General features: G+C 39.4%; 1 protein-coding gene across 1 annotated transcript in view; it reads right to left on the minus strand.

Moving 5' to 3' along the window:
• The window catches only part of pea15 (proliferation and apoptosis adaptor protein 15), a 43,885-nt gene extending 24,872 nt beyond the window's left edge, over positions 1-19,013 (minus strand). Inside the window, exon 1 of the mRNA XM_008422557.3 lies at positions 18,622-19,013. The gene's annotated coding sequence lies outside the window, so the exon portion shown is untranslated. The remainder of the gene's footprint in view (positions 1-18,621) is intronic.
• Between the last annotated feature and the right edge of the window lie 5,814 nt (positions 19,014-24,827).

Raw genomic sequence — 24,827 nt, forward strand, 5'->3', positions numbered from 1 at the left:
GATGAAATGAAAAGATAAAGACTCAACTTAAAAAAAGGTATTTCTGGCAAATTATTCTAGCTATGGGGGAAAAAGTACCATATGAAGTAGCTGTGTAGGACAAAATGACAAATGGAGATATAGCCCAAAAAAAGCAGTTTTTTTCTGAAACAAGGCCATAATAGTACACATTAGATATTAGAAATCCAGTGCTATAGAACGGGTTTGTCACATTGCCAAGTCCCAACTCAACCCTAAGATTACTGTCGAAGAAAAGATAGCATGTACTGCAAGGAATGAAGCAGCTATGTGGTCGAACCAGAGGGTCAACAACTGCAAAACATCAAAAGTTGGTGACAGACCATTGCATCACATTGAACGAAAATACATCTGTCAAAGAAGGCCAAAGGATAAAATCACACGAGTTTGGAAGTCTTTCTTCTGAATTTAGCATCTCTAGACCTTAAAGTATTTAAAAAAATGTCTCTATGTCCTTTCATAGAGTGACAAAAGCTTTCATCATTTCCCTCACGAGAAAAATCTATCTCGAGTAAACTGTCGGACTGCTTTGGACGGGAGATGCGAGTCTCGTTTCATAACACTGTCAAAACACACCAAGGGACTGGAAGTAAAAGGAATCCTCTCACATCACTGCCTCTCGAGGTTTTTAAGACTCAATTCCTGATTAAAAAGGATATTTTACAATCGTACAATTGTGCTGGAATGTAAAGACCAGACTGAGGGTAATCTTGACTCATGTAGGATGACAGTTTAGAGCCCAAAAAGAAGGAAGGTTTCGTTGTGTCACAACTATGGCAGGAGAAGCCAGATGCGGGGGGAGAAAAAAAAAATCATGGAAATGTATTTGTGTCGTCAATGCTTCATTAGCGTTTGAGCTTTATGGAGGATAAAAATATCTCTGCGCCTCTGGGAGGAGAGAGGATGAGGAGGGGAGGGGCATGGTGTGTGGAGACAAAATTAGAACTTTTATTGTTTGAAGCTGAAAATTTCTGATTTCTTCATGTGCTTTCACTGAGGCGAAAGCTCACAAATCACATCAAATTAGGTAAAAAAAAAAAATAATAATAATAATACATCCCCAGAAAAACACTAAAAAAAAGGTCAGAATTGAGTCTTCTTAGACGTTAGGTCAAAAATACCTTCTCCTCACCTCTTCTTTACCTCAGCTTTAATCACAAAGTGTGCTGCAGGCTTTCTAAGCAGGCGTGTAGCTGTGATTAACACGTGGCGGTGAGCGGGAACGCCACAAAGAATATGGAAACCCATTTTTGAACGTACATTCTCACCTCTGCGCCTTTCAGGGTCCAATCAAGAGTAATATGCCACAAATGGCAGCACACTGAGCACCTGTTAGGCCTAAATAAATAACCACACCAGGCAACATTTATGTCAAACTGCAAACATTATGCTGTGGGCAGCGGAGAAATTAAACTGCAGAAAATGAAATGGGCTTCGAATACTGAAGCATTCGTGATTAAACTGGTTGGTTCAAAGTACTGAACTCTTTGGACCCCTGAAACCAAAAGGCCCAGCAGAATCCAGATTCCAGAATGCCTCACAGTTGAACGCCTACAGTAGGTGAGAAGTTTGTTACCAAGGTTTAAAAAAGAATGATTCGAATGTTTCTAAAATTGAAAGTCATGACTGATTGACTGCCATAAAATTTGTACAGTTTTTAATTACAAGTATGGGAACTAATGGAGTGCAGCCTATCAAAGGCAGTGTTTAGGTGTTTGGATTTAGATGATTTTCAGAGACACTCTACGTTGGATGTATTTAGTTACTACTAAATACATCCAAGGTAAGGTATTTTTAGGTAAGGTAAGGTAATTTTATTTATATAGCACATTTTGAGCAACAAGGCAATTCAAAGTGCTTTTATTAAATTGTCAGTGATGTTATAATTGTGTTTGTAATATATGCTTATGTTATGTGTTGCTGTGGTTTTTCGTTTCGTTTTTCTCCCTTTCTGCAGGAGTAGAGGCAAACTTCACGGATGTTTACTTATGTCCTGTATATACTTCTTTCTCTTTTTACTTTTCAAATATATATCAAGAGGAGATTCATGGCAAAGGCTGTAATGCAATTTCTTTCTTCACAAAATGTAGACAAAAATGGAGTGGCATGAGATTTTAGCAGTTGAAGGATTTCTGTTTTGTCTTTGGCAAAAGACCACAAGTCATTTCTCCCGCTAGCGCTAAACTCCCATGTTTGTTTTGTATGTATTTACCCAGAATGCCATCCTCTATTGTCCACTTCCTGCTTTTGTAGAGGTCTCCGGTCCACTTGGCATTCAAACTGCATCAAAGTTCACTTCAACCAAACCGGGACGTAGATTTGCAGGCGGACCTGCGTTAGCATTTTTGGTAGCTAGCATACAATTAATTTATCCGATAAAAGGTTAGGGTTGAAAAGACTTAATTTTGATTTGGCGTGTCATACGATGAAACTTTATTTTATTAAAGTTATTTTGTGCAATACACCACCAGCCATTTTACCCACTTCTTATTCTCTTTAAATATGTAATTACAAAATGCCATGTTCTAATCTTTCTTTCTAAAAATTTTTTCTTGGGGATATCAGAAATATCAGACAAACAGAAACTTTTAAATATATTCAGATTAAGTTGTTTTGTTTTTAAGCTCACTGATTTTTTTACATTTTTTATCATGATTACTCCTAGCTTAAATGTAGCAGACCCTTTCAGGCAAATCATACTTTTACATTTAATTATCAGGAAAAAAAACAACAACGGCAGAATAATCCATTTAATGAAAACAAATGGTAGGCGTTTTAGTTGCCAACCTTTGTTGCTTCAAGTTTAAGATTTATTTCGCTTCTGCTTTGAAGCTGCAGAAAAACATAACTCTGACACAAATAAATAGCTACTGAGGATTGTGCCGCTTAATGTGTTTCTCTTAGCCAGAAAGAGAGCCAAAGAAACAGGTGGTCAGGTAGTCATGCAGTAAATCTAATTAAGAGCTGCGAATGTTGGGACACAGTGAGCCTGCGGTGAAACGCTGTCAGACGCCTTGACAGGATGCCAAGAAATCAGAAAAATCAAGCTGAATTCTGAAGATCATCTGATGACAGTTGGACTAGGTGTGTGCGTGTGTGTGCACGCGCAACTGTGTGAGAACATGCGTGTTAGAAGTTGGGAAGGAAAATAATTTTTAAAAAAAGATCAGTACCGAGGTGTTATAGAGGAGCTGTGACTTGGGTTTGAGACGCGTCTACGGCACTCTCCTAACGAGGAGGTGAGCTCCAGATGAGAGAGCATGTCATTCTAACACCGGTTCATTTCCTCAAGGGGTCAAAGTTCACAGCATGGATTCATCCGCCAAAGAGGAAACCGTTGAAGATGAGCTAAATCATGTCCAGGAAGCTGACCAGGAACTGCCTTTTCCACTTCAGAACCTAATTATGGAGTTCAAAGCTTCGTTGGGTTTGATGTGAGGATTTATAAAAGTGTAGTAGTGTAGTTTTACAAGCTGAGTATCAGAAAATAAGAAAGAAGTGCATACATGTACAGAAACATGTATGCATGTTAATGTGTTTCTCTTAGCCAGAAAGAGAGCCAAAGAAACAGGTGGTTTCTTTGGCTGATGAATTCCTATAAAAAATATCTTATTTTAATGACTTAACTGCTTCTGTTTGATGCACTGTTGGTCTTTGAGAAAATAAAAAAAAATCTCTAATATAATTCAAGCAGTTAACAATTTACCCAATTTGAATATTAAAGAGACAAATAAAATGAAGGGACATTGACAATCGTGTTGGTTTTTAACACATTTTCAAGAGAGTGAACAACTGTCATTTTCTGATAGGGATTGGATGAGGAAAAAATAGTTAAATGTGTTCTTCAGGTGAGATCATCCTACAGGAAAGACGAGGATAAAAAAAGAAGAAAAAAGAAAAAACATGTTGCACCATTTTCTCTTTTCACATCCTTTCCAACGCCTCTTCTCAACAACCAAATTCATTTTTGGCACTTACCTTCCACCGCCTCAAACATCTATAACACCTTATCTCTCCTTTCCTTCTCATTCACTCCATCGTTTCTTTTTATTTTCCCCTTCATAGTGATTCTCACGTGATCTCACCAGTCTATGTTTGGAGGAGACTGATTTTCAAACTAGGAACTCTGGCGTCTGTTTGAAACAAATCTTGCAGAAAAAAATAATTGAAATGACTCATTTTTACATTTTAGATTTGAAGAAAATACAACAAAAAAGTTACTTTTTGTGTGAGGTTGACACAAAAAATTCTCAATTCCCAGCTCTGTTCTTTTAAATTGACTTCTCTCTGAGCTACGTGGTTGTAACAGCTCAAAGGTTTCCAGCTGACTTTTGGAACCTTTGAAATAAAAGCCGAACAAGATCGCTGCCTCTTGTAACGAATGTGTTGACCTTTTCAGCAGCAGGAAACAATCTAAGTATGGCTGGCTGAAGAGACCGAAGCCTTCGCTGTAAGTAACAGCTTCTTATGCTCTGAAGAAAAAAAAACACAAAAAAACAGCAGCACCTCTGTACTCTGTACTTCCTCTTCGTCCCTCAGCAATATGCAAAGACAAAAAAATGAATGCTGAGCCAAGCCAAACACACATACAGAGTCAAAATAAATTTTATAGACATGCAAAACAATGCTTTATTATACCCACTTTTGCTGTTAGCAGAGTGTGCTCACTTTATACTTTGCCCAAAAAAATTATTTAATTCACAAATCGATAAGCTCTGTTCCTTCGTCTGATTTTGTTAATGGAAAGGTACCGTGAAAGAATCAAGATACTATTTATCCCAATAGACACTTCGTTCTCATAACCAAACCGCCCCCTCTCACTCCCACATCTGTGTTTTCATTGTCAGGCTCATATCTGTACCTGACAGACACCTGCACAAGCCCACGTTGTCGCTGCCTTTGTGCCAACATCGACGTGTGAACATTTCGTCTTCGACAGAATGCTGTTGGCAGATAGTATTGACAAACCTGAGGCATATGTGTCGCATTAACACGGGTGTTAGCCTGCTATCCCAAGGTTCGTTCCGGCCGTGTATCAGCGCCTTTACGGCATCTGCCGTTTCGATTGTCAAGCATGTTCATTGTGCCTCATAAGAAATTTCAAATGTCGTATAATCTGCTCAATTTTAAACCGCAGTTGCGTCCTCTTTAGCAGAAAAATAAAGATGAAGTCCCCCTTGTTACTGCAACTAACAGAATACTGACAGAAAAAAAACTTTGAATACAAGCATATTATCTCTGAAGACAACTACAAGTTCCACTATTTTTTAAAACAAAATGACAAATTCAATGCAAAATTTTAGCTGCAAGCAGCCAGTTAGCTACCTAAAGACAAAAAAAATTATCCCTAAAGTCATAAAGTATCTTCCTTCTATGCCAAAGGAAGACATGACAGAGAAAAACCATAGCATTACAATGCTTTTAAACCTGTAGCAAAAGATAAAGCTTGATCATCACGTTGGCCAGGCTGCCACAAGATTTTTTGAAAATGTTTTGAAATTCCACCACATCCGTACCTCTACTCTTTAACAGCATTGATATTAGTATACATGAACTATTCAGAACATAAACACATCAAAACTGTGCTTTACATGACAAGCATGACAAGGGCTGACGTTCCGCTAAATCTGCATTGTTTCGTCTTGTTGAGAGCCAAATAACATCTTTTTTTTCCCCAATATACTAGCATACATAGAAAAATAGGAAATGCTACGACAGCAGCTTAACGGTAAATCGCATCCTCTCTGACATGACTGGTCCTGTTTACTTGTTGCTGCATTCATGTATGGTTAGTTTTCAGAAGTGTTTACAGTGATCCCTCGTTTTTCGCGGGGGTTGCGTTCCGAAAATAACCTGCGATAAGTGAAAACCGTGAAGTAGTTACCTTTAGTTTTTACGATTATTATACAGCATAATTAAATACTCTACATTGAAACCAAAGAACAAAACATGTTTTCAGGTCAGAAGATGTATGTGTTCATCAATCGGGCCTTAATGTGATCCGGAGTCATGTCATTAAAGCGTCTCCTCCAACCTGCCCCGAGAGATTCACAGCTGTATCTACGGCAGAACGATGGATCTCGTCAACCGAGCCTCCGGTCGGGTTTTGCGCTGCTTCTGGCCAGTTTTTTCCAGCAGGCATTAAAAGTTTTCAGCTTTCATCTCCTGAATTGCCAATCTGTATTACTTATATTTAAATACCGTAACGGCACTCTGGTAGAGAAGGAGCTCGGAGACTGTTTAGCCAATCAGGACACAGAACACAATGCACTGTGAAATAAACTGCACAAAAAAATCTGCGAAGCAGCGAGACCGCTAAAGGTGAACCGCGTTATAGCAAGAGATCACTGTATTCTGAATTTGGCAGTTTGTACTGAACCTTTGAATGAGACTCCACGCTCTTCTGAAAGCGCCACACTCCACCACGATGGACGTCAAAACAACCAAGATGCAGCAAGCCAACTCCTGTAAAGCAATTCGTTGCCTATAATTGCTTTTATTTAACTGATTTTATTGTCCTAATGGTCATAGATGCTGTGCGGTTGGTTGCATAAATGGACAATTTCACTAAGCAAACTTGTCATTTTATTGTAAATTTTGATGAGGAAAGCCTAGTAGGTCCAAAAAAGCAGGTAGGGCGTCCGTCATAGCAGCTCAACGTGATTAGGTGATGGACTTGCAAAAGGTCAATAGAATGACCTTTTTAATGAGTAGTTTTTATCCTATAGTCTATTTGTAGTCAGCTGTTTATGGGAGAACCCTGAAGCCCAGCAGATTAATTTTATTTATCGTTTTTATTTTTTAAATAAACAAATAAAATACAATAGCAGAATTGTTAACAAAAAAGAAGTTATACCAGCTTGTTAAATTAAACAGCACTAACAAGAAAACACAAACACACACACACATCCAACGTGATGATCCAGTAACACAACAAGCCTTGGTCCGGATGCCCACGCTCTCCACTGTGATAATGGAGCTGTATCCCACTGTAAAGCAGAGTTTACTGAGGCTGGATCAACTCCAGATGGAGAGGCAGCGAGGAAGAGGAACAGGATGCCATAACCTCGCTTTACACAGAGGGCAGAAGCCACAGCTGTAGACACACACACACACACAGACACACACACGCACACATGAAAGAGACGTCTTTTAATATCGTTGAAAAAACAGCATTTTGAAAAATCTTGCAAACCCAAGACAAAGTAGTCACTCTGCACTACCTGCCACTTTTACCTATTTTCCTGGCCTAAACTGAATGATTACCATTTTGTTACAGAGATTTCACAATTCATTTTAATAATTGTTGTTTTGGTTGTTTGTTTTATGTTGGATATGTAAAATGTTTTTCAGTTCCAGTGTTAAATGATCTAATTCATCTAATTCATTTCTAAAAAACTTTAGAAATAAAAGGGTTTTTTATCTTTGAGTGAGTGTACTTGCTTTCTTGCTCTCATATTCTTAAGAAACAGGGTCATTTGGACCCCACAAGCTTTTTACCTTGTGCGCGGTCCAGTGGAGACACGCTGACCCCACGTGCATTTTTACAATTTGTTTTTGAGAGTGTGTGGTTTTGGGAACTGATAGTCTGACGGGACAACATCCTCACCTCTCCACTGTTTGACAGTGACATATACCGCGCTCCAACTGAGCATCGTGGGAGGGTAAATAACCCTTTACTATTATGTTAGTTGAAAATGGTCTCAAAATAAAAATTGTATTGCAATAATTTATGGGACAACTTATCATCCAACAAAATGTATTATCATGGCAGTCCTAGTGAAGGCAGACCATGATTGCCTGTCTTTGTCCTGAGTTCAAATCGCAAAACTCTCTACAGTCTCCACGTTTTGTTTTCATTTGTTTTTTATTTGTTTCTATTGAGCCAGCACCAAAATTAAGACCTTTAACACTCTAAACAGTTATTAATTGCATGATAATAACCACTTATTTGTGACTAAGAAAATCTAAAGGACGTGGGCAGTTACTACCTCCACACCCGAAGTTTTCATCTACGGTAACCAGCCCAAGGCACATCTGCTGCCTCTGAAAGAGGAGGGACGGAAACAAGGAAGAGAGGAAGAGGAGGCGACAAAAACAGGACGGCGAGGAAGAAGAGAAGGATGTGGGGCGGAGGGGTGCGAGTATGAGTCATCATTGGTTGCTGAATGGGGAGAGGGAAAGGCGCACACAGACACACTAGCAGTGGAGTGGAGTCAAACAATCAGGTACTATAAGGGGAAGTGGCCCAACACACACATTCACAGAGCCCCTAAGAGTCCATTAGAGATTAAACAACTTGTTCAGTCTGTGTTAAGACTCCAGGCAAGACTCAAAAACATGCCATCCTTTATTACACTCCGTCTCTCTTGCCGCCGTCACTCAGTCCTCCCTGTTGCTCCATTAGCGGATTGAGCGCACCAGGAGGAAGGCAGGTACTGTTCACAGGAAATGAAACTCCATCCATCATCAGGTAGCAGCTGCACTTCATATGCACATCACAGCCTCTCTTTATGGATTTCTGTAACAACCCAACTTTAGATGAATTCCCTGCGCGACAGTCCAGGTTGCTATCCTTGATGTTGCCGTGGTAATAACCAGAAACGTTCTGCCAACGGAACGTTTCTGGTCTAATGTGTGGGCGACTTGTTGATTGACAAGGATGTGATGAAGATCCAGATCCTGACCCTGAGCAAGAGACAAAGGAACCAACAAAGTCCATCGCTCTGGAGATAAACACGCAGAGCAAAACCTTACGGCATTTGCAGTTCTTTTCACTGTATCATGGTAGCTCTGGTAAGCACCAGCAGCAATAATTTGACACATTTATAATTAGTTTCTTAGTAACCAAACCTGCCTTAGCAACCAGCAAAGCTCTATGCTCCGTCTCCCAGCAGTAATTACCAGCATGGGTAAAAAGCAACTTTCATCACCACAATTGCTCAAATTCAATTACAGCTCATGTAATACAAGCCTTGAACTCCTATTTGTTTTAGCTACACGGTTCCCTGATGTCAGCCCAGGAGCTACGGAACAAGGGAAACAGTGGAAGTATTGACCATTTTATTCTCATTCTGGATGAACATTTGTTTTTTCTCCCAACATGGACAGCCTCTCAATATTTATTTTGTCTAAACCTCTGTGATAAAGTGTGCAGTATAAAGCAGTGACGCATGGCTGTGATGACTGAAAGGGTTTTAGCAGTAATGGTGTGCACACAATAAAGTCTTCTCAAATATTTTACTGCTGGTAGGACACTTAAACTGTTAAACAAATCTGAGAAATGTCTCTTCTGTTTGGAATCTGAGTGACGCTTTCCATTTAGCTTGGTTAGCAAAGATTTATTCGTAAGTTATTAGTCAAAGAATAGAATCAGTGCAACAGGAGCACCTGTTGCACTGATTCAGATTTCCACCAACAACCTGCAAAAGAAGTAGAGTTTGAAATGTATGGTAAAGTAGGACAAGTGAATTAAAATGTCATCAAGTTGGCCCTAAAACTATATCAGCACTGTTTGTAACACTGCAACACGGTAATGTAATAATCAGTTACATTACTGATTATTACACCAATGTTACTAATGTAACATTGGTGTTAATGGTAACATTGTTATGTCCACATACCTACCTAGTACATTGTGTTTCCTTGTGGTCCCTGCCAACTTTTCTGGCGTAAAAGAGAGGTTAAGATACCAATATCGTAAATCTATCAAACTTCCATTTCACCACTTGCAGTGCCTCAGTAGCCTGGCCATTGTCATTGCATTCCTCTCACTTCTCATCTCTCCACAGTGCACGGTCTGTTACTTGTTCTATTAAGTTCAATTTCTTAGGATGTATTTCAACCGGGATAAGGTTAGCGAACAGAAGGAGGAGTTGTGAATGACGACATCGAGTTTCTGCGACCTGTGCTTAAAATGTGTCATATTTTATGAGTTTATCCGTCTGCATTGACATCAAAAACAAACATTCATTTCATTTTCATATTTAAACATGTAACAATTGAATAGTTTCTATCCTATCTCAGGTGAGTTTACATGTTATCTCCGAGGATGTGTGACATACCAGATCCCGTGGTTTGCACCCATAGCCCCAAAAATAATAAGTTAGGATAATTAGTGACTGAGAGTGTCTACATTCATATGTCTAGATGAAAACTAGACTAAGTCTGATTTAGAGATATGTTTTCTACGGACAGAAAGGCTCTGTACACTTACTGAATGATTTTCTTTTGATGCTTTCAGAGAATCTCACATAAATCCCATTGACGCCCAGATGCTCTAAAAGATGGGTTAAGACTGCATGTAAGAAAACAAGAGCAGATATGGTTAGGGTTGCTGCTTGTTGCCCACCTTGCATTTGATTTCTCAGAAATCTTGGCACAAGGCGTTACATAAAAGCTTCCAGGCGGGTCTTTGTGTGATGGTACAATGCATTAGCGCAAGTCGCCGTACCTCGACTGTGGGTACTTGGGCCCCCTGAGGGTTATATAAACAACGTCAAACAAGTTTGACGCCTGAATTTGTACTGAAGCGAGGAGACACTGCGAGCATGTGTGTGTATGTGTGTTTAGATGCTGGTGTGTTTCATTGCATTTCTTGTTTCCAACCCATACCATAAACGGACTCGCACATATGGACTTTTAACACGTTATTTCAGAAAGCAAATGTTCCCCGTCGACATGGATGGTCACTCCTAGCTGAGCAGCTGCATGGAGCCGAAAACAAATGCTGTTAGTGAAACCGTGCAAACATTTGGTGCAGATCATGTCCAGAGCACCAGAAATAAGCGTCCACAGCTCTGAATCACTTCACCAACACAAAGAGTCCCATCAGCGCATGCATTGCTCATCAAGTCCAACTGTTCCAAAGCCATGCTTTCCACCCACACCCCAACCTTCACTCACAATCACACAGATACAGGCACACACAAATACAGACACAAAGATTCAACATCATCATCCAACGAGCAGATGAAGAAGCGCAAAGACACAGCCCCCCCACCTCTATGGACACGGCAAGATTCTCCACTGTGCCGCATGCTGGCTCGTCATCTGTTACGATGACAAAGACTGGCCAAAAAGTTATCTGTCTAAAACACACACACGCACATGTTTGTGCACATATTTAATGAGGCTGTTGTAGTTTATCGTGGTATTAATAATGTTGGTTAAAGCATTGAAACATCAATGGTTAAGCAACCATTAGCTTAAATTGCTAATGAACTGCAAAAAAAGGTCAGGTTTATAAAGTTTCGTTGATAAGAGTTAGAGTGGGCGTTCTACAAAGGGCAAATGATGGGTCCTGCAATAAATATTATGACCAGAGAAGTGGCTAGCACAACGCAATGAGGCAGCTAAAAACGTCTGTATGTGCACCTGCACGTTTTAGCAAGTCAAATTTAAGACTTTTTAAGATGGGGATGGCTGGATAACCTGCTGTTTCACAATCAGGCATAGCAAACACTGTGAAATTTCTGGGGTCTGTTTGCTGCTCTTGGCAGTAGCTTTGCGCTTCTCACACTGCATATGGCTCTCTGTAACTTTAACCTCCATGGTATCCAAAGATTTTTGCACATAATGAACTTAGCCTCATATGGGTTGGCAACAGAAAAATCCAATAGTGGTGAAAATGAGCATCATCCAGCTAAATGACGATAATTTCCTCTTACTGACGATAGATGTAAAAAAATGAAATAAACTTGCTATATAGGTAGCTAGCAAGGGTATGTTAGCAGCTGGTCCTGCAAGAAAAAAAAAACTACATTTGCTTATGAATTTAATACATTTTAAGGCCTTAATTCTAGATACATTAATACATTGCAATAGTTTCCTTACTTTACTCATTGCATAGTCATCGTAAAACAGAAATAATGTGTAAATGTTATTGCTTTACCCCTAAATCCAAGTTTCTCAAGTATGAATACAACCTTATAGACAAAACTGAATAATTACCTAACTTTAAGATGCTTTGACTCTGTTTAATATCTTGCATATTGAAAATGAATGTTACACCAGTCTAAATGCAATGGAAGAAAGCGATTTCTCTGGAAAATCAAGTCCTGTCACATTTTTCAAGCATTTTAGATGGGCTACCATTCTGAACAGTTTGTGATTATTGGAATCAAAGGTGTGGAAGTGTTCTGCACAATAATAGTAGTTTTGCCATAACGTGAGTTTACCCTTAAATATGTGTAAAAAAATAAAACAGAATCACATTTAACTTCTCGAAGCCCTTTGTTTCTTTTTGAGACATATTTGAAATTAATTTGATATATCTTAGGAAGTACAAAGTGTATTTGAAATGTGGTATCTAATATTACCGTTTCCTCTTACTAAGGGAGAAATTAAAATGGCACCCAGCAGAAAATGAAAAAAAAAAATTTCATCTAGGAACAAAAGTGTTTTAACTTCATTCAAATGTTTATCATTTTTAACAATCGATGGTAAAGTAGTTTTAAGCAAGTCATGATTAGCACAGCATGAGGTTAGGAATGCTAAACCTCATGTTAACAATGTTAGCATTTTAGCGAACGTCATTTCTGCTAATAGATTCCGTATAATTACAGCAAAATCTTATCACTTATGATTTTCTGCATTTGCGCTTTTCACAGTTCTGTTTCAATGATTTCATCTCGCCACTGGAAGGTAAAGTAAAGGCACCTCCTTTGAGCGCAAGACATGATAGTAAAGGTATTCGGTGGAAGTCATTGTGTTTTGCTTCTAACCTGTTAAAAATAGAAGACGAGGCTCCCTGGTGACTGTTTTCCTGTTGATATTAATACCTCAATGTATCTAAGTGAATGGAGAGCACCATGCAGGTCAGTGAGGGGGAAAAAAAGAAGAAAAGAAAAAAAGTCAGTAGCAGATGTGAAATCCATTAGATAAACCAGCACTAAAAGGGATGCCGGCACTTTTGTTGAACGGGGGCTGACAACTGAATAAAACCAACTTTAAAAAAAAATATATTAGTACTTGCATTTAGTTTGTAACACATTACTGATTTTGGAGCATTTGGTGCATGCTGTATTTGAGCTTGTGTGTACGTGTGTGAAAGACAGGCAAGCGGCTAACACCTTGAGCTGACCCCTGATAATATCCTGTAGCATGTAAAAGAGACACACACACACGCAAGCACAATGCAAGCGTGTATTTGCGTCCTTTCCCTCCTGCCTCAGTTGAATCAGGTCTTATCAAATCCAATCAGGCCCACCGAGGCGTTTCATTCAGAGGCAAGCTGCAGAGCAGATTATGCCCACCGGGGGAAAGACGAGTGCCCTAAATCAAATCGTGCAATCGCTGTGTGTGTGCGCGCATGTGTGAAAGTACAGTACATTTTCCATGCCGTTTGTGTTGTTCAGCCAGTCTGCGTGTTTGGGTCATTTCATCCACTATTTTGGCCACTGTGAAATACACACAGATTGGATTTGTGGAATGATTCCACAGCTGTGCTCATGCAATCATCGCTGGACATTTGCTCCTCACACAGTACATGAAAAACAATCAGAAAAGAAAAATAATATATATCTAAACAATGCAGAACTTTTCCAATCCTAGCCGACAAACTGGAGCTCTACAACAGAAGAAACAACAACATGCAGACGACGAGAGATCATGAGCAGTTGCCAGAGGGATTAAATCTGCACAAGCATCAGAGGGAAAGGCTTAACCTCTGTGGCAGTTTACAATAAATCACTGCACATGTTCCAGATACACACTGAATCAAGGTAAATCTGTATTTTTAGCTCACATAAATGATAAATTTAGATTCTTGTTGTTCATTGCAAGTGGGAAAACATCAAATATGGCAGGTACTTAAAAACTGCAACCAAGCTGTGATGTAACAGGGAGGTGGGAAGGGAGTGATTTTGGCATCACTTCCTGTTTCGCCACAAGCTGAATGTCCACTGCTCTGGATATGCTTAAACACAACAAATAAGAGTTGGCTATAGACATCTTTCCTTCAGTGGGGGCGGTGAGCCTGGCTCTCAGTGCTGGTTTTCACTCTTGCCCACACTGACTCTGTCCTACAGGCGGTATCACTTCCAGTGACCCAAATGACTGGGACATCAGACCCATGGAGCTCAGCTCTACCACGAGCAGAAGTCACCGCTCTCTCTATCTGCATAGTGCCTTGCAAAGGTATTCATACCCCTTGTTGTACTGACAACACAAACTTAAGAGTATTTTGATGTTGTTTTATGACTAATACAAAGTACATATTTGTGATCTTAAGATAGTTTAATTCCTTTACTAAAACTAATGTACCTTTACCACTGTGAATTGTACACCATTTATCCCAATATATGCATACTATTCAGCACTATTCAGCAATATATGCATACGGCATCACTTTGTAGGATCACAAAATGTTGGCTATAATATTTGTCAATGATATGGTGAAACATATTCTGTCATCTCTGCATGCCATACAGCAATGAGAAACATAGTTCAGAGCAGCCCAAGGAAACAGATTCCAGGTAGGAATGCAACACCCCACAGTGATGGCGACTCTCTGTAATTCATATCTTCCTGGGAGGCCAGGCTGCACATCAGTGGACCTGTTAGACGATCCATGATATCCAAGAACATCCTTTAAGATCACAAAGATCTCTGTGGGTCTTCATTAATGATGTGACTGTAATTACCTTGTGTTCTGTGATGACATCCTTTGTTGCTTAATCCGGCTGAGGCTTGGTTTCACTGAATATCACATGCCAGATCCCATGGTGATGTGAAGGCTTTTCCAGATATCAGGTTCTCCTGACACTCAAATTGTAAAGTGGAGACTAGAGACATTTTTAGATTCAACCTAAGCGACCTAAAAACCGGAGAATAGAGTACAGTAGGTCCATACTCCATAGATGAGAAGACGTACCCAAATATCCAGAAAAAAGGCCACAAGACGGACCTATATTTGCAATTATCATTAAGCCATCAATGGTGCATATTTACAACTACATGTCCACTTTGATTAACATGCAAGTGAACCCTTTGCTGCCAGTGCCTCATCTGTCTCTTTTTCATCACTAATGCACAGAGATGTGTTTAGAAGTAATTTATTCCTATGTCCAACTTTCATGAGTGGAATTGACATGACACCCACCAGTCAAATCAAGCCAGTGGGTTTGCCAGCAACTGACCAATCAGCAGTCATAATTTGTCCCAAAGTAAATGCCCCTTTCCTGGCGGAATTTAATCTCTCTGACAAAGTGTTGAGAGTTATCATTACCAATGCGCTGAGGTCAAAGTGATTTGGTGGAAAATAAACACAAAATACTGTGTTTTTTTGTGTTTGTCAGTGGGGAGCAAGCACTTAACCCAGATCATATAGAGCGTGGAAAACAGTTTATTACATTTTCAAAACTCAAATAGGGTCTAGACAAAAGTAAAGGACATATAAATGCCTAGGGTCAATCTCATGAGCAGGTGAATACTATAGGGATCAACTGTACAACTACAAAATGTTTGTGTGAAGGTTTCAGTCATTACGTCATGTTTAATGGTTAAATCAAAGATCAACGTGTTACGCAAAGTATTTAAATCAATATTGATAGAATTGCTATCAAATCAAATTGTGACCTAAAAATCTGAAACTGAATTGTAAGGTTCTTAGCAACACCCAGCCCTAATCTTTATTAACAGCCTTTACTAACATGGTGTTCAAGGTATGACTGATCATATTCACTGTCACTGTTTTCTTTCAATGCTTAAGTACATTTTTCATAACAGAGCCTCAATAAAGTCAGTTGACTATAAAATTCACAACTTTGATGGAGACTCCCTTTACTATTCCTTTTTGAACAGTTCCTAATGCATTATGCTTTGACATGATGATAGCATCTAGTAGCTATACACAAGTAACCTATTTTATTTCAGTTCTAAGAATACAAGTTATTATTTGGTGTTGGTAATACACTGAACTCCGAGAGGAAATGGTACATTTTCTTTTTAAATTTAAAGTACAGGCTTTTTTATCTTCTTCTTTTTTACTAACCCACCTTTCAATTCCTCATTTCCTGTGGTTGCAGAAGTGACCCTAATTATCTTTGGTGAGTCAGCTTTGGTAAAAAACATTTTTTAAAAATGCAGTAACTAAATGGTTTTCAGTTTACTGTGAGCAACGTCTTCCTTTAATGGTATAAATAACACAAGGAAAGATGCCAACAAAGTTTGTTTTATTTCCTCGTCTTGTGGTTATGGTGAAGTTATCTTAAGTCTAAATGTGTGTCTACAAACAGCTTGCAGACCGGGCACTTGAAGTCCAAGTCACAAAAAAAAAAAAAAAAAATGACTGACGCATTTCCTCTTTTGTTTTGACTGTTTCGAGCTCCACCAGTTTAACACTGATCTTCCCGAAATCTGTGTTTGACTCTGAGCCTGCAAACAGTCAACCACAAACATTCCCCCGGCGGCCGCAGCCGCTTTGGTAGTGGTGGGAGGGAAGAGAAGGGGACGGGGGGACATCCGAAACCACACACACACACACACACGCACATACACCCGGAGGAAGTGAACCCGAGAGAGGAAGCACATTTCTGCTGTGCTGCCCAGATTTTTTTTCTCCCCCTTTGTTTAAGCAGACGGATCGATGAATATCACAGAGAGGAGACAAGCTCCCAAAAAGCTGAGTCAAGGCTCACCCACACAAAACGGCAAACACATTTCTGAAAGGATTGAGCCTTGGTCCGTTCAATCTATAACCCAGCGTCATCCTGAAAGATGACCTTTTAATGCAAAGTTCAAAGCGCTTGTTGAGGTGCTTTCTTAAACACCCCTAAAAAAGACTCCCAACACATTCAAAGGGTTTTGAGGTAGGATGTACGCAAAAATATATCAGCGGTGCTCATTTTCATGGTAATTAATGTCTTTTTTTTCTTTAGAAAATCGGAAGTTCTGTTTTTGTAGAAGGGAAACTCAAAGGGCACGCAACTGAAAACTGCAGCTGGTCATATGAAAGAGGCAAAGGTCTAACAAGACAAAGATTTAAGACCTATTGGACCGCTAAGTACATTTGGTGTGGTCGAGGTGAGGCTCTGGAAGCTACTATCAAGCACGGTGGTTGCACCAACATGCTGTGGGCTTGTTTCAATCCCACTGAATCCAAAGTGGACAGAATAGCGAAGGATAAGACTGCCTCCGAATTGTTCAACTCCACTGCAATCAACAGCTGGGTAGGGCTGCAACTAACAATTATTTTAGCATTCAATTAATCTATCAAGTATTAAAAATGAATTGGTTAATCGGGTAAAAGAAAATTGGTACATTCTGCAAATTCTTCTTTAAAGTACATAAGCCTTTTCTACACAGTACTAGAAATAAGTGAAATGATAGAAGTAAGCAAACAAGTCAATTCATTTTTTTAAGTATTAAAATAAATATTTTATCGCCAAAATGCAATGACATATTCCTTTGGTGAATATGTCATTTGTAAGAGAGGCTCTGGAAAGGCGCAAGCCTCTCATGTTAGTTTTGGTTATATTTACCCAGAAAGATAGAAGCTCTGTTAAAACAGCTTACTGCTGGTTGGGTACCTAAACAAGTAGCATGGCTAAAAAACTGTTACCCTCTAAAGAGCAAAAACAGATAGCATAATTAATATAATTTCATAGTTGTGACAGCTGAAACTAACAATTACTTTCATTGCAATATATAAAAATGTAATAATTAACATGTTGAATTGTTTTAGCAGCAGTTAGGAATAATCGTTGCTTTTCTGTTTTGTATAAAAGTAATTACAAAACAAAAGTTATACATTTTGGTTTAAACGGTGAGATATCGTGAAACAGCCGTATTTTTTTACTCCATGTTAGCTCACTATCCTACAGACGCATGTGAAAATATATATATGGAGGTAATACAGATATACAGGCTCATAAAGTGCAGCGCTTCAACTGGGGAGAACAATTCCCACCCTTCCCTATTGGCTGTGCATTCCCATCCATTCATAAAAAAGAAAAGAAGAGAAAAAAAATCCATCCGCTCATACTCAAATTGCCAGCCACCAGAGGGTTATTATTACAGTCGCAATACTTTAGAAGCTTTGGTTCAAAACAACTGGAGATACCATAAACAAATTACTTCTAAGAGTTATGTAATATTGTAACCTGTTGTGGTTCAGCTGTAGAACACGAACGCTATGGCTGGGTAGAGTCAGAGTAATAGTACCATGAGGACGCTGGGAAATGAAAGGACACTGGATACATGTGAACTAGTAGCCTCAACGATTCCAATGCAATTACTTTAACTGCTGATGGACTGAAAGCCCCCAAGGGAAAGTGGGGGAAACCCAATTTGCCACGCAAATGTAAAAAGCAACTGTATACTGAGGAAAGGAAATGTCCTTAATCTAAATTAGATGACACATTTATTATATTTGGTAAAACACACTGAAAACTACATTTTCCAGAATGAATGTGAAGTACTCTTTTCCCCATCGAAATCATGCAATGGTATGCACTCGGAGAGACGAACCGTGTCCATGAATGAAGGAGCCGGTTCGACTCCCAGCTCAGACAAATGAATGAAGGACGCTCCAGGGAGCTGCGTTTTAAAATAACAACCCCGAAGCGGGAATAAAAGCAGAAAGAACGGAGATGTACTCACCCCGGGCGCAGCAAAATGAGTCGGCTACAGACGAGGCAGAGATGAGGGGAGCAGCGGGACGAAAGATTTTCCTCGGAATGTGTCGGTGTCGGCCTCAGAGAGCACAGACGTGGTGCTGGGGAAGGGTGGGGGGAATTAAGCCCACCTCGTCTGGTTCACTTTACGGCTTCGAGTAATGGGTCAATGTTCTTTTTTCTTTCTTTCTTTTCTTTTTTTTTTTTTAGTCAGAGGGTGCCGCTGCCGTGAAGGGGACACGGGTCAGGTCAGCTGTCAGTCTGAGCTCGTGGGTGATAACGGAGGAATGTTAGGTTCGGGTTTGGTCGTGATCTCTCGGAGAATCTGCGCGCGCTGAAGTCTGGTACTCTGTGACCGGCTGCTGAAACGTGGAAACGCCTTTCCTCTCTCTCTCTCTCTCTCTCTCTCTCTCTCTCTCTCTCTCTCTCTCTCTCTCTCTCTCCTCTCTCTCTCTCTCTCCTCTCTCTCTCTCTCTCTCTCTCTCTCTCTCTTCTCTCTCTCTCTCTCTCTCTCTCTCTCTCTCTTCTCTCTCTCTCTCTCTCTCTCTCTCTCTCTCTCTCTCTCTCTCTCTCTCTCTCTCTCTCTCTCTCCTCTCTCTCTCTCTTTCTCTTCTCTCTCCTCCTCTCTCTCTCTCCTCTCTCTCTCTCTCTTCTCTCTCTCTCTCTCTCCTCTCTCTCTCTCTCTCTCTTCTCTCCTCCTCTCCTCTCTCTCTCTCTCTCTCTCTCTCTCTCTCTCTCTCTCTCTCTCTCTCTCTCTCTCTCTCTCTTTCCTTCGGTCACGGCTAAGCACGCTGTCTAGATTCATTCAGAGATTGTCTATTGTGAGAGACGGTTCACTATGAGGAATAAAGTGTAATTTGTTTTCACTTTGTCAATGGAAAAAAATATTTTATTAGATGCGTAAATAAGAAAAGAAATAATATTTATAATTACTTCTACTATTACTAATATGATTTTATCTTGTATTATAACAATCTTACAGTAACATTAACATTCATTTTGGCTTTTGACTTTTCATAATCAAAAATTAAACATGATAAATGTGTGATAAATCTATGTAATGTAGGTTTTTTTTTTTACTTTAATTGAATTGGGGGATAAATAATTTGATTCAATTATATTTTAAATGCACCTGTAATACTATGTAAAATATTGACTTTATGAACAAATTAGTTAAAAATTGTGCCAAATTGTTTTAGCATTGATGTTTGCCATTTCATTGTTTTGACAATAAAATTACTTGGTCAAGTTAAATTGTGGATTATGATTATAATGTTGTAAACTAATGTCAATGCACCGCACTATATTCATATGTGCACAATGAACAGCACTTTTTCACACATTCACAGGGAAGTGCTTTCGCAGCTTAAACTTTACGCCTTAAAACTAAAGATAATAACTCTGTGTAGTCATGGGAAAGGATTCTTAAAACATTTTATCACTGTTAACCAAAGACGACAGAAGAAAAAAAAACAGTTTTAACTTCTTGTTAAATGTAAAAATTAGCATTAGCGCTACAGTATTGCGTACTATGAAGAAATGATTCCAAGTAAAGTGAACATTTGTACGTTTTATATTTCACTATTTTTTTCCTCTGGTAAAGTGTCGGCTGAGCCAGCTTAAACATGCATATAACATAGTGGGTTTTTTCCCCAGCATAATATTTAGGTATATTTGTTTCACTGTAGGCACCAGCAACCCTCCCGACCCCACTAAGGGGCAAGGGTGTCAAGAAAATGGATGGATGGATGGATGGATGTTTCACTGTATAAAATTGAGAACACAATGTTAGCTTGTGCTTTTGGTAAAAATCCAAAATGTGAAACATTGGACTTATAAATCAACTATGAGAGCTGCATTTTCTAATCTAGATGTCATAAAAAAAGTAATTCAAGTGTTTTATTTTGATTTTATTGTTGTCATCTCTGTCCAGGTCCTTTGGTTCTAATAAAAAGCAGCAGAGTGAGCCCTCTTTTAGTTTGCATCTGTCGAGTTTCACACGCAGGCACTCGCCGCACGCACACACACACACACACACACACACACACACACACACCCACGCACACACACACACACACACACACACACCATCACACATACACATTTTTCAAAGCTGATGTCACTGCGCTACCCGGCCAGGCCAGTCCCTCCTCCTGTTTCTTTTCTCTCCATCGCGTCTCCATCATTCAACACAAACTCTATTCTTTGAAAAGTGAGAGCCAGACAGCAGGAGTTGTACGGCTGGGTGTTGATCATTTAAAAATGTGGTTAAATCATTCATTGGTTTTCCTCTCCTGGCGTCCAGGAAGAAAGTTCACCACGTGGTATAATTAATACGTAAACAAGATTAGACGTATGTAGAAAGAGATGAACATAATTTAGATGCAGTGGCGCAACTACACATTATTCAGGTGGATGCGAAAACATAGATCGGCGCCCCCCACCACCCAACCTCCCGAGGGAAGGATCGTCAGGGTGAAGGAGCGACGCTCTACCCCCCCCCCCCCCCCCCCCCCCCCCGAGGCGACGATACGTGAAGGGTAAAACTCGCTACATTTACCTCGTTATGTGCGCGAGGTGAAGGAGCGTTACACGCGCCGAAGTGTATGGGAAAACAATCATCGGCGCGCCGCCCCCTCCAGACGGGGTTTTGGCGCCCCCTCTGGTGCTGCGCCCCTATGCGTTGCATACCCTGCATACCCACTTTTTGCGCCACTGTTTAGATGTGACTGAAAACAGGACACCTGCGGTTTGAAAGTCATAGAAACAACCACAAATCTACTATTTGAAGCCAATATAGAGTCGTCACATTTTTTAAAATGTTTTGTTCGCATCCTAATTGCAGCGTTTGCGAAAACATTTCAGCTACGTCTCACAGCAGCACAATTTCGAAACATGTAGGATAACGCAAGTGACTCAGATGTGTGTCTATTTAAAGAGGCAGTATTATGTAGTTTTCAGGCACATATTGACATTTTACAGTATAATTAACTACTTCTGTTGTTACAAAAAAGTTACATATGTCAAATATGACTTAAAGAAATATAAATTTGTAATTTAACGACTTCAATTTATCACTCTGTCTCTTTAAAAAAAAACTCCTGCTGTTTCTGAAACTCCTCCTTCAGGAAGTCATCACAATGCGGTTCCTCTATTAACCCTTTAGCAACGTTTAACAGCATTTCATTGAGAAGTAGCTCATATAATGAGCTCAGCCAATGCGCAGTTCCACCAGGTGTTTGCTAACTGCTGCTGGCTAGTCTGAAGGAGCTGAATGGGGGTCTCAGGGTTCTCTGTGAGGCGGAAGCTTGGAAACTGCAGCTCTGAGAAGAATTATTATAGGAGAAGATAAAAATATAACGATAGAGAGGCAATTTTAAGATTGTCGTCAGAAAATATTGGATTACATCATATAATGACGTAATCACATCAAGACAGTTGCAATGCGCAACTCTTAACTACCGAAGGAGTTAAGAGACTTGATAAGAGCGTTACAGCAGTTGTAACAACAATAGTTGTAACACTATGAGAGTTGATTCATAAAATACAAAGAGATGAGCAAACACATCAAAGCAGATACCTTTTGACCCTTTTTGATGAATGTTTCCTGATGTTTTGTTTACAGATCCGCTGATGCCAGATGAATGAGCCACTGTTTGTCCAATTTTATGCACAAGAAATTTCCAAAACGCTACGTCTCATGACCGTCAATCTTTTAAAAATGCCTTTATTCATGGTAAGTGAAAGAGTTGTGAATCTGCTCTGGGTTGGTGACTCGTGATAAAGACGATCATCTAATCTCTGACCATGAATAAACCTTTTGTTGTAACCCATTTGACCCCGAGGCGACAATGAAATCCCCCTTTTTTCCAGAAGCACACACAGGCACTACACACTCTGCTTTTGGGAAATGTTCCAAATATTTACTTTTTAAACGTTGTATCCATGTTTCGGAGACGTTCTAAAAGGACAAGATAATGCCAAAAAGCTATACGACAACAATTAAGTTACATAAATGCAGTTTATATTTTCAGAAACAATTGTTTGGGACTTTATAAAGTACAAGGCAAAGAGTTTTTCTAAGTGTTTCATGGTTGAGTCATGGTGGGTCTTATGATCTTGCTCAACCGTCAACGTTTCTGGCAGGATTAACTTCTTGAATACCATATTCTAAATAATTTAAGGATAATTCAACTAAACAAAAAAGATGGACCATCACAACATTAAGCAAAGTTAAATTTCTGCAGCAAATAGTGGCATCTACAGGTCATCAGTCCACCATAGTTGGAAAGTATCTACACATGTTCCACCATAGCATGATCTTGGCATTTGCTAAGCTCTACATGGACTGTATTTGAACTCAGAATGTTGATTTTTTTTTTCAAACAAACTCAAATTAATGCAATGGTTTGCCATTCGTTTTTCATTTAAGACTGTAAAATGTGTTCCACCTGTATATGTGAACTGCTAGATAGACTAAAAAACAAAAAGAAGAAAGAAGGTTGTGGCAAGGACTCGATCTCTGACTGTGCAGCTGGTGGTGTGCTTTGAAGTTGTTGACAAAAGAGCATCCAAATAAGCTACATTTCTTTTTTGTATCTGTATTTCTTTTCGTCTTTAATCGTTCAATCAAGTTTATTTGTATAGCACATTTCAGCAACAAGGCAGTTCAAAGTGCTATTCATCATAAAAACACAAAAATACAAAATCACAAAAACATCACAAAATCAGGATTCGAGAAAACCAGTAACAAGCATTACATATTGCATAGAATCATCATATGCATCACATGTTTAAGATAGGGGGTTCTTAGCGCTGTCAATCATGCTTACACACATCCCTGCAACCCTCCTTGTTCCCTGCTATGCTACAGCTTCTTCCTGATAGCAGAGCCTGCTAAGAATGCTAACGCTAGTTAGCATGGCCACCTATGACAGCGGAGAAACAATTTTTATAAAATGGTCATTTCTCTTCCATTAGCACATTTAGCAGTGCGTACACAAGCCTGATTGACAGTGCCAAGACCCGCCTCCTGGCTCTGATTGGTTGTTTTTGACAGGGAGAGGTGCATTTCTTCAGATGGCAAAAGTAGCTGTAGAAGAAGGTGTTGGAGCTTCATTTTTTCACAGATTATCTGACTCATAGTGTCATGATATGGTGGCAGTTTTAACAAATATAGAAAAAACATTTTAGTTTTTTATTTATAGAGGTTACGTACTGCAGATTTAACTGAGACTCTGACTACACTAGTAATTGTTTTATGTAATACTCATGTTTTTTTTGTTTTTTTTTTTGTCATTTTGACCTTACATCAGCATAGAAACATTTTAAGACCCCCAAATATAAACTTTTTAAAAAAGGTTCTGGAAAATACCATCACTTCAAGCTTAACCATTACAGGTTGAGCTGATCAGCAAGACTCCCTTGTGCTGCCAGCTTGTCCAATTTGTAGAAATCTTGATGGAAGTTCATACACAATTTGTCATTTGTTGCACTTACCTTTGCCTCCTTGTGTACTAGTATACCTTCCAAAAACGTACCTCAAACCTCATCCTAGAGCCTCCCACTTCATATTCTGACCAAAACTGCAATACTTACAGTACCTAAGAAACTCAACATTTTCCATTGATAACAATTGTTCATCCAGCTCACCAAAACTCACCTGTCGGTCCAGATTTAACAACAAACAACCACCAGAAATCAACAAACCTTTTTGTATGGGGACAAATAAAATAAAAGCTTTACCTTCCACTACAAAAACTAAAACAGAGCCTTCTCATTGGCTGGTTTCATTGTTACAATAGGCAGACTGTTGTCATTGCATGCAAATGCACACAGTCATTTGCAAACGAGACAAAAGAACTCTTTGGACAGAGATGCAAACTCACCTTCCCGCACATCCTTCTTTTCCTGCTTGTCCTGTAACACTGAGCATTGGTAAACAGCAAGATATCTAAAGTTAACAAATCGTTTCTCAAAAGTTGACAGAAACTGCTTGTTAAAAATAAAAATGAACACAAGTGTGAAGCAACAGCCTGTGTTTCTGATAGCGTATCACATGTCAGAGGTTTAAATAGCTCTCAGTGGGAGATGGATGAGGAAGACGGTGATCTTTGGAAGCCATATGTTGTTTATCATTTGTAATTTGTGGAGATAAAAATCAGCATGTCTGAGAAGAAAAAAAAGATTCCA

This window comes from Poecilia reticulata, chromosome 18, assembly GCF_904066995.2.
Source record: "Poecilia reticulata chromosome 18, P_reticulata-male-v2, whole genome shotgun sequence".
NCBI classification, from domain to species: Eukaryota; Metazoa; Chordata; class Actinopteri; order Cyprinodontiformes; family Poeciliidae; genus Poecilia; species Poecilia reticulata.